Genomic DNA, 11219 nt, shown 5'->3' on the forward strand with positions numbered 1-11219 from the left:
CTCAATATCAAACCATTTCTTATCTGTTATACTTTGACCAACTTTCCTTCTCATATACATACCAATGCTTCAACCAAACATTGCACACTTTCATTGATGTCGGTTAATGCCACTTCCATTGATCTGTGAAGTAATTCTTGCACAGTATCAGAGTAAAATACATCATAAAATTGCTCGTTCTTATCATTGTCCCATACATACTTGAAACAATCACCTGCATTATTAGGTATTGCGTATCATGGAGTGCTAACAATATCCCTATCAAAAGTTGAGTAGTGTCGACCATCATCTCATAAGTGAGGGTATGACTGAGCCATTGTGACTGAACCATCAATTTTCATGGGACGAAATATTATAAAACGTTGATCCGGTAAAGGAGTACGGTTTATTTGGAATCCATGTAACACAAAAGGATGCATGCACTTTAGTTAGTGATTTAGAATAAATCACAAATAATGTATTATATTCAAATGAGAAACAATACTTCTTTACACATATAAAAAGTACATTTTAAGCTGTAGCTGTAGGATCACGAGGAGTACATGTGGGTTAATGCGTCCCGCGTTAGGTTTTATACCAGGTATAAAACCTAAAACCCAACTAGGGACGCAAAAATCCCTCTGTGACCCTCATGGTCCTGCTGCATCGAACTTAGTTTAATATGGTATTGTAAAATACTTCAAACAAATTCAAAATTGATAGGAAACAAATGTTCGATTGATCTGAGGATAACTTACGCTTTTCTACGTGATTTCCATTGACTCGGAAAAAGCGTGTGACTTTTTGCTTTGAAACGGGGTATAAGGGATTCATTCTGCTTGTCAGAAACCCACGTGCAACCTGACTTACACGTGGCGGGGTATAATAGGCGGGATACACAATGTTTTATCAAGATCACGTGGACCAATCAGATCCCATCATTCTGACATGGAGGTATGACAATGAAAGGTATCTATGAAACAGAAGGGTCAAAGAAGAGTAGAAAAAATTACAGCCTCGTCTAACATTCCAAAGACTAAAATATTTTTTGTTCCAATATCGATCATGTACCAAATATACCAAAATGTCAGACTACCAATATATATTTCTACACACAATACCATGTAATAAAAACAAAGGAGATATGGTTGCAGAGAAGCTAATATACGACAATATCTGTGGGATCTGTGCGACTGAAAGCGAATGACTCCACAGATCTATCTAAAATATCTGTTACAGATTCTTCAAATAAATTTCGATTAATTCAAAGGAGCTAAACAAATTGGATTAATAATTTACATGATACTTGCATGTTCACACATGTAATATTTGGGGGCAATCATTATTACTCGGACATTTTATAAAATGTCTTACAGATATTGTTAAGATCAAGAATTATATCCCTTAAATAATATAGTATTTTGAGACATTACTGCGAAAGAGGACCGTTTTAGAGGTTCACATTTGATATTCAGGGGTGGATGGAGAAAAAACGATTTGTTCCTGATGCTTGAAAAAAATGTGTTCTCAGGTTTAAAAGACAAATTGTCCACTTGCTGCATGTTCTGGTAAATAATATGTTGTGGGTAAATAATTAATAGTCCGTCTCTAGCTAGTTCTTAAGATATTGGGTAAACCTATATTGAGAAAGTGTTGCTGATTGTGTGTGCTCGTGTACGCTTTCCGTAATGATGATTGAGGAAAAATTGATGATGGAAGAAGAAATGATGAGGAGTAAACTACTGCCACGGAAGCAGTCGTATAATATTCACGTTAGTAAGGAATTGCTTTTCTTGATTACTTACAGACAAAAAAGTTTTGCAATTTAAATGTTGTAGTATTGTAAATATAATAATGTATATATACATAAAAAAAATCTACAGATGTTAATATATCGCCTAATATGATAATGTATAATGTGGTTACTTATATTTTGTGTGTGATTTAGGTGAGAGCATGAGGACACACCAAAGGGACTTGGTGTGTTGCACGTGCGAGCGTGTGCGCACGTGTATATGCGTTTATTACTTAGGGGGCATCTCAAGCTGGCAGGAAGTCTTGTCGATCATTCAACTCTGTTATTAGTCCCTATGCTTGTGATGGTGTATGGTTATTGTGATAACAGCCCAACATTTGTTTCTATGTGAGTGAGTGAGTGAGTGAGTGAGTTGGGTTTAACGCCGCTTTTAACAGTATTCCAGTTTTATCACGGCGTGTCAGCTGAATGTTGGATGAAAGCCCGAAGTGATGCAGGTCTCAGACGTTTACCACTTCGATGAAACCCACGAGCACGGACATGGTGCTGACAAACCTAGAAACATAATTGGGGCGAACCGGGATTCGAACCCATTGTTTCTATATAACAATACTCAAAAGTACTATCAAGTTTTTATCATATATGACGTTAGAGAGTTTCACCTGAGCACATGCAGTTCACCTACATGTTATTCCTCACACCAGCATCTGATTCCTTTTTCTTCGCGGGTGTTCTTGACAAAGAGGAGAGAAATTACTATGCTGAAAATGGCGGCGAAGTCGATGTATTGCTCAAGGCTATAGGGGGCAGTGAGGTGAGCGAAATATGGGATGAACCGTTGTATGAATATCCAGACATCCGGCTGTCAAGGAGGAATCAGACTATAGAACCAGTTGCTGATATTCAACGTTTCTTCGAAAGAAAGGTTTACTTCCGCTTCCGGCCTGTGACGCCAGAGCAAGCCGGCAGATATTTAGTAGTAGCCACGATGAGGTCTCCAAACGGCACGGGCACGGCAAAAGCTAATTTTAACATCAATGTCCTCAATGTCTGTTGAATTATAACGTTTATCAGGCTAATAAATCTTACTGATTATCAGTTTCCTTAATGAAGGACTGTCCTTTTAGTTGTTACTAAAAACTGCTGTATAAATCGAAGTCATACATTACGTTAATGTACAGAACACCTAATGACAGCAACTGATACGGAAATAATGTTTTAACATATAATTTGTAAGTGCCATATTAATTCTATTATCGTATCAAAATATTGAACATTGTACAATGTTACACCCTGACATAATTTTTATGTACTCAGATTATGATTTTGAATCACGTGATACCTCATAATGCATAAATGTGGCAGCTATTTTGGATTTCAATTGTGAAAACTTCCTCCTTGTAAACCTTGTGGATAGGAATGGTTACGAGGCTGAAGTTTATATAAACGATAACCTTTGCTGTATATTTCTTTCTGGAACTAACGTTTAATGAACACACTCAAACACATGGCTTGTTTTCAGGAAAACCATATTTATACTCAACCATGTGACAGAATGCACACATAAAAGCTGCATTTCGTGTTTAAAATATAAATAGATCGATCAAGACAAGGCATAACTGATAACGGTCTAAAACATACGTGCCAAGACGCTGTTGGGATAAGTTCCCTGTGTCACAAACTTGTCATGAGATCCGACTAAAATATATACGAGGACTGGTCATCGTATCCCTTCGATCTGAATTGGTGATCATACTATCTGGTTTGCCGGCCCCAGAGTATGAGCCGTATGTATTTATAAACAGAGTAGGGTGACTGTTTTCTCCTCTTTTAGCAATACTTTAGCTGCATCACAGTCCGGAAGATCCCGAATGGACTTCGCACAAAATATGTGGCTTCGAACCAGGACCTTTGGTATGACACGTGAACGAATGTCACTTAACGTGAATGAATGCCACTTAACGTGAACGAATGCCACTTAAAGAAGTGACACGTTAACGCTTCAATCACGTAACATTGCAGTTCATATGAACTGCATGTGCTCAGGTGAAACTCTCTAACGTCATATATGATAAAAACTTTTTGTTTGTCAGCACCATGTCCGTGCTCGTGGGTTTCATCGAAGTGGTAAACGTCTGAGACCTGCATCACTTCGGGCTTTCATCCAACATTCAGCTGACACGCCGTGATAAAACTGGAATACTGTTAAAAGCGGCGTTAAACCCAACTCACTCACTCACTCACTCACTCACTCACATAGAAACAAATGTTGGGCTGTTATCACAATAACCATACACCATCACAAGCATAGGGACTAATAACAGAGTTGAATGATCGACAAGACTTCCTGCCAGCTTGAGATGCCCCCTAAGTAATAAACGCATATACACGTGCGCACACGCTCGCACGTGCAACACACCAAGTCCCTTTGGTGTGTCCTCATGCTCTCACCTAAATCACACACAAAATATAAGTAACCACATTATACATTATCATATTAGGCGATATATTAACATCTGTAGATTTTTTTTATGTATATATACATTATTATATTTACAATACTACAACATTTAAATTGCAAAACTTTTTTGTCTGTAAGTAATCAAGAAAAGCAATTCCTTACTAACGTGAATATTATACGACTGCTTCCGTGGCAGTAGTTTACTCCTCATCATTTCTTCTTCCATCATCAATTTTTCCTCAATCATCATTACGGAAAGCGTACACGAGCACACACAATCAGCAACACTTTCTCAATATAGGTTTACCCAATATCTTAAGAACTAGCTAGAGACGGACTATTAATTATTTACCCACAACATATTATTTACCAGAACATGCAGCAAGTGGACAATTTGTCTTTTAAACCTGAGAACACATTTTTTTCAAGCATCAGGAACAAATCGTTTTTTCTCCATCCACCCCTGAATATCAAATGTGAACCTCTAAAACGGTCCTCTTTCGCAGTAATGTCTCAAAATACTATATTATTTAAGGGATATAATTCTTGATCTTAACAATATCTGTAAGACATTTTATAAAATGTCCGAGTAATAATGATTGCCCCCAAATATTACATGTGTGAACATGCAAGTATCATGTAAATTATTAATCCAATTTGTTTAGCTCCTTTGAATTAATCGAAATTTATTTGAAGAATCTGTAACAGATATTTTAGATAGATCTGTGGAGTCATTCGCTTTCAGTCGCACAGATCCCACAGATATTGTCGTATATTAGCTTCTCTGCAACCATATCTCCTTTGTTTTTATTACATGGTATTGTGTGTAGAAATATATATTGGTAGTCTGACATTTTGGTATATTTGGTACATGATCGATATTGGAACAAAAAATATTTTAGTCTTTGGAATGTTAGACGAGGCTGTAATTTTTTCTACTCTTCTTTGACCCTTCTGTTTCATAGATACCTTTCATTGTCATACCTCCATGTCAGAATGATGGGATCTGATTGGTCCACGTGATCTTGATAAAACATTGTGTATCCCGCCTATTATACCCCGCCACGTGTAAGTCAGGTTGCACGTGGGTTTCTGACAAGCAGAATGAATCCCTTATACCCCGTTTCAAAGCAAAAAGTCACACGCTTTTTCCGAGTCAATGGAAATCACGTAGAAAAGCGTAAGTTATCCTCAGATCAATCGAACATTTGTTTCCTATCAATTTTGAATTTGTTTGAAGTATTTTACAATACCATATTAAACTAAGTTCGATGCAGCAGGACCATGAGGGTCACAGAGGGATTTTTGCGTCCCTAGTTGGGTTTTAGGTTTTATACCTGGTATAAAACCTAACGCGGGACGCATTAACCCACATGTACTCCTCGTGATCCTACAGCTACAGCTTAAAATGTACTTTTTATATGTGTAAAGAAGTATTGTTTCTCATTTGAATATAATACATTATTTGTGATTTATTCTAAATCACTAACTAAAGTGCATGCATCCTTTTGTGTTACATGGATTCCAAATAAACCGTACTCCTTTACCGGATCAACGTTTTATAATATTTCGTCCCATGAAAATTGATGGTTCAGTCACAATGGCTCAGTCATACCCTCACTTATGAGATGATGGTCGACACTACTCAACTTTTGATAGGGATATTGTTAGCACTCCATGATACGCAATACCTAATAATGCAGGTGATTGTTTCAAGTATGTATGGGACAATGATAAGAACGAGCAATTTTATGATGTATTTTACTCTGATACTGTGCAAGAATTACTTCACAGATCAATGGAAGTGGCATTAAACGACATCAATGAAAGTGTGCAATGTTTGGTTGAAGCATTGGTATGTATATGAGAAGGAAAGTTGGTCAAAGTATAACAGATAAGAAATGGTTTGATATTGAGTGTGAATTCCTCAAAAAGATATAGGTGCTTAAATATATTTAGGAAAACTAAAGATGCAGTACCCTTATCAATTTACAATCAGGCTGGAAATACTTGAATGTTAAAAGACAGGTTTATATACGAAACATAAACATAGATAGATACCTGGTATAAATATTTTAGAGACTTATTTTCATTTGACAACAACAGTGAAGATTTGCAGGACGACATCGAAATAGACAGTGAGGAGGCTATTTTAGTAGCTGATATATTAGATTTTCCTATTTCAAGAGAAGAAATCACTTCAAGTATACAAAGATTGAAAAATGAAAAGTCGCCTGGCATTGACAACGTAATACCCGAGTTTTTTAAAAACTCATCAGATATAATTTTCCGATATTTAGAAGTTGTTTAATGCTATTTTTGAAAACTCCAATTTTCCCAAAGATTGTTCAGTGGGCATTATTATTCCTCTTCACAAACAAGTTAATGTAAATGATACCAATAACTACATAGGCATCACATTATTAAGCATACTGAGTAAAACATTCTTAGGTATCATTAATAGAAGATTAGTATTTTGGGCTGAATCATTGAGGCACAAGCTGGTTTTAGAGAGGGGTACTCAACTATAGACAACATTTTTGTGTTGCATTCCTTAATTCAACATTATTTATCGAGTAAAGGAGGGAAACTTTATGCGCTTTTTGCAGATTTTTCTAAAGCATTTGACTCAGTTAACCGTGATAGAATTTGTGCCTTGCTTAAATTACGAAGAGTAAACAGCAAGATGTTGAAACTGTTTTCAAGTATCTATAAACAAGTAAAGGCTTGTGTAAGAAGTAATGGATATTGTTAAAATATTTTTGCTTCTGTTTGCCGATGATGTCGTAATGCTTTCGAGTACTGTACCCGGACTTCAAAGTCAGATAAATGTGCTGGATTTTGTGAACAATTTGGTGTTAGTATCAACACAAAAAGACCAATGTTATTGTATTTAAAAACGGCGGTATGTTATCAGAAAAGGGCGAAATGGTTGAACAAAGACAGTTATCTGGACGTAGTTATAAATATTTTGGAGTACATTTTTCTATCACATTATCTTGGAAGTTTCATTCAATGCAGGCTGCAACACAAGCAAAGAAAATTCTCTACGGGATACTATTGGTCAGGTCTATTGAAGGTGTAAATTTTAATCTATTTTTTTTAAATTATTGACACGAAAATAAAGCCAATTCTACTGTATGGGGCTGAGGTTTGGTGAGTACATCAGCTAGAATTGATTAAAAGGATGCATGTACATGCATGCAAAAGATATGTAGGAGTAAAGATAAACACCCCCAATGTAGTTGTATATGGTGAATGTGGTAGGTTTCCATTTTATATAAATGCACAAATCAAAGTCATAAGGTACTTGTTAAGGCGGATGCCAAATGATTAGGAACCCAAAAAAGTCTTATGAAATGATGGTATTGTATGACAAAAATGGAAAGCAAAACTGAGTTTCTTCAGTTAAAAAGCTCATTAATGATTTAGGCTTTGGTTATGCTTGGCAATGTCAAAATGTAGATTGTCCTTAACATTTGGTGAAATTGTGTACACAAAGGCTCATAGATTTGACATACAAAAGTGGTATTGTTTGTTAGCTTTATCGTCAAAATGTCACTTCTTTAATTTGTATAAAATACATTTTATAACTGCAGAATATCTTTTGAAACCACTCTTGTACAAATATAGAATTGCATTTTCTAGATACAGATGTTCATCACATGAACTAAATATTGAAAGGGGAAGATATTTCAAAATTCCAAAAGAAATTAGATTATGTAAAATGTGTAATCTACAGCTGATAGAGAATGAGTATCATTTTGTTCTCATCATTTGTCCATTTTACCAGATTAACGAATCATATACCTACACCCATCAATGTACCAATTTCCAATATATATAAGTTTAATGAATTAATGTCTTCTACAAATATCAATGTACTGAAGCCTTTGACTGCGTATATAATGAAATGCAATGAAATTTAGAAATGATAAGATGAGTGACTTAAAGAAATAGTAATGAATATGTCCATCCACTATCCCTAAAGATATGTACTATAGGCCTATGGCCTTTTAATATTTAACGTCGCGTGCAGTATCTTTCATTTATAGGTTTACTGAGACTCTATATTATTTCTGTTGCAGGTGGCTCAAATATGATAATGTAAGATATTCTACAAAGATGTCATGTCTATCATTCTAGATATTCCTTCTGCATATGTTTCGCACGAGTGTAAAACGTTTGAAGTTATCTAATTTATCAATCAACATTGAAATGTGTAAGCGTTTCACAATCATATTATGAATCCTCTGGAGTAAAAAAAGGCAGGAAAACACATGTACTAACATTGACAAAAACCATCAGTGTTAGATCACGTTTATCAAAAGGTCGTTTATCTTTGAATTAGATATAATTCATTGTAACTGTAAAGTTTCCATTTTGTGCCAGTCTAGATTCAAGGTAAGGTTAATTTTAAATATACTCACAGCCAAAAGAATCGCGAATACCATACATGTTGATAATATATGAAGAATTACTCATATTCAAGAGATATTAGATTGCTTCGATGCACAAACGAACATACTGGTATGTTGTGTGAACAGATGCTCATGAACGCATCACACGCGTTCACCCTCAAATGTACGATAGAAAAATCTGCGATTCTGTGTGTTCTTTGTTCGAATGCATTTTTTTGACAGGCGTTCGGTTATTTATTAAAATTCCACAAATTCATGAATCACATTGAGTTGCTCGCCTCTTCTCCAGCTGCTCACAGTCTCCACTGATGCTGGCTGCCTTGGCTAACTGGAATCCGCATATACTCTGTTCTAATTATGCTAATCGAGGACGTGCATTATACCAGATGACAAACTTAGTAGTCCTGTCACAGTTATCCTTGTTTAAAATGAACACATGTCAATTGACTAAACGAACATCCTTTTTATACACTTAAGTAGGAATATCACATTGGACAGTGCATACAACTGTTCGTCAAAACAATATCACGCATTATTTTAGATTTAGAATCACCATACCATAACATATATATTACATTGTATACATTCATATTTGCCGGTATTCATGATATATTTATTTCACCGTCATTGATTAAAACTACTCTGAACTACTTGTATGTATAGATCCTCTTATTTGTAAACAGGTGGCGCACTTGTTATATATATTATTGATCTAACTGTTACAAAAGTCTGCTCAAATGTTCTATTTCTTTATTATGTAAGACGCTGTCAACATAAATAAATACAAATGTTTTCATAACACTCCAAATAGATTTGTCATAATGAAAATAGTTTTAAAATATTATTGTCACATACAGTAATAATGTACGGTATTATTAGTTATATTTTCAATAGCAACCACATATTGTGAGAATTAATGTCTGCAGTGGAATGAAACTGAATGAAGTAGAGGTAAAATCTACCTACATATACAAAATTGTATATTTTTGGAAATACCAAATATATAAAATTGTATATTTTGTATATATTGGAATTTTCCCTTCTGACATGTGACGTCATAGATTCAAAACTCGAAATGCATCATTTGTCTCATGCAGGATCAGCGTGTACAGTTTCGTGATAAGAATAAGACACTCTGTTGTAATACTTGATGGCTTGTTAGTTTTGTCATTAAGTGGTACACATTGGAAACATCTCTTCTTAACGTACATACTTCTTTATATGTTGCTATGGTTAGCGTTTCTTTTGGCGTTTGTATTGACTCTGTCTTAATTGCTATAGTTTTATCAAATCTATATTTTATAAAACATTCAACTTAATCCGCCATTGAAGGAAGGGGTGTTTTCTTGTAAAAAATGGCAAATTTGACTACTAATGTTCTGTGTACATAAAGCAGGATTGAAATCCGTTTTTCACAGCAGGAGAGCTGCATAATGTACAACAATGATGCTCCTCTCAACATGGAAACATAAATAAAGGACCGATCATTTTATATTCTGGGGGAGCTGGAATCGTGTCTGGAGATTAGATATTTTTCAGCTACAGCTGCAAAACCAGATCGCTTTTTTATTAAAACTATGACGGTAAATATTTTGTTGGAAAAAACACTTGAATGTTATGTGACAGACACTTTCTTTTTCTTTAGCAGTCTGAAGCATAATCATTTTTTAAGAAATGTCTGAGACAATATATATTTTTCGATAAAATCCCAGTAATCCTGGTAATTATTTGATTTGAATGGTGTTGACATGAGGTCAGAATCGGAGAATGTTGTTCATGTTGAATGTATGATGGTGTAATGTGGATGGTTTCTTCAGCTTCCTCTTTCTCCAGCAGTGGATTGGATAAGTCTGATCATTGGGTGGAGGGTATGTCAGACCACATCATTCACTCTGCAATGCTCTAATCCCTGTTTTACATATACAAATCTGTGATAATCTGGTTATTATACTGTCCATGATTGATATATTCTAAGGCAAAACTTATTCTAGCCACGATATGGCTGAACTACTGCCGATGTGACTTTAAATTTTAAGCCACTCACTCACCCATTGGCTTGGATTAGACCAAGATCCTCTCTACCAAGAACCATGGCCAGAGAAAGAGGACTCGGTCATCGTTTGATTGAATCCATGATTTGCCTTGATTATGTTGACTATGGTGCTGACAAACCTAGAAACAGTATCAGGGTGAACCGGGATAAGAACTTACGATCATTTAGGTTTCTGGTACACTCTAGGATCGTACAGCCACATCTTAGCCGACTGGAATACCCGTAACCTATTAACACCTGGGTGAAACCCAAGAGTGTAAGTTCAATGCTAACAGACGAAGGATCATTAACATGACGATGTTGAAATTCTCACCCATAAATATTGGATCCTGGCACTCACGTATTTTTTTATTATTACCCGTAAGGGTAGAATGAGATGGGTGTAATAACATTCCGGTATGTGCATCTTAGCGATTCGCAAAGCTGACTGGTCAATTGAAGCCATATGGCACAGTGCTTTGCTGTTGAGAAAATACGATATGACGTCATTCAGTGTTCATGACGTCAAAAATTGATATTACGTCATCTGAACAATAGGCTGCCCATTGT

Source organism: Haliotis cracherodii, unplaced genomic scaffold (genome assembly GCF_022045235.1).
Source record: "Haliotis cracherodii isolate W230 unplaced genomic scaffold, xgHalCrac1.p SCAF_13, whole genome shotgun sequence".
Taxonomy (NCBI): domain Eukaryota; kingdom Metazoa; phylum Mollusca; class Gastropoda; order Lepetellida; family Haliotidae; genus Haliotis; species Haliotis cracherodii.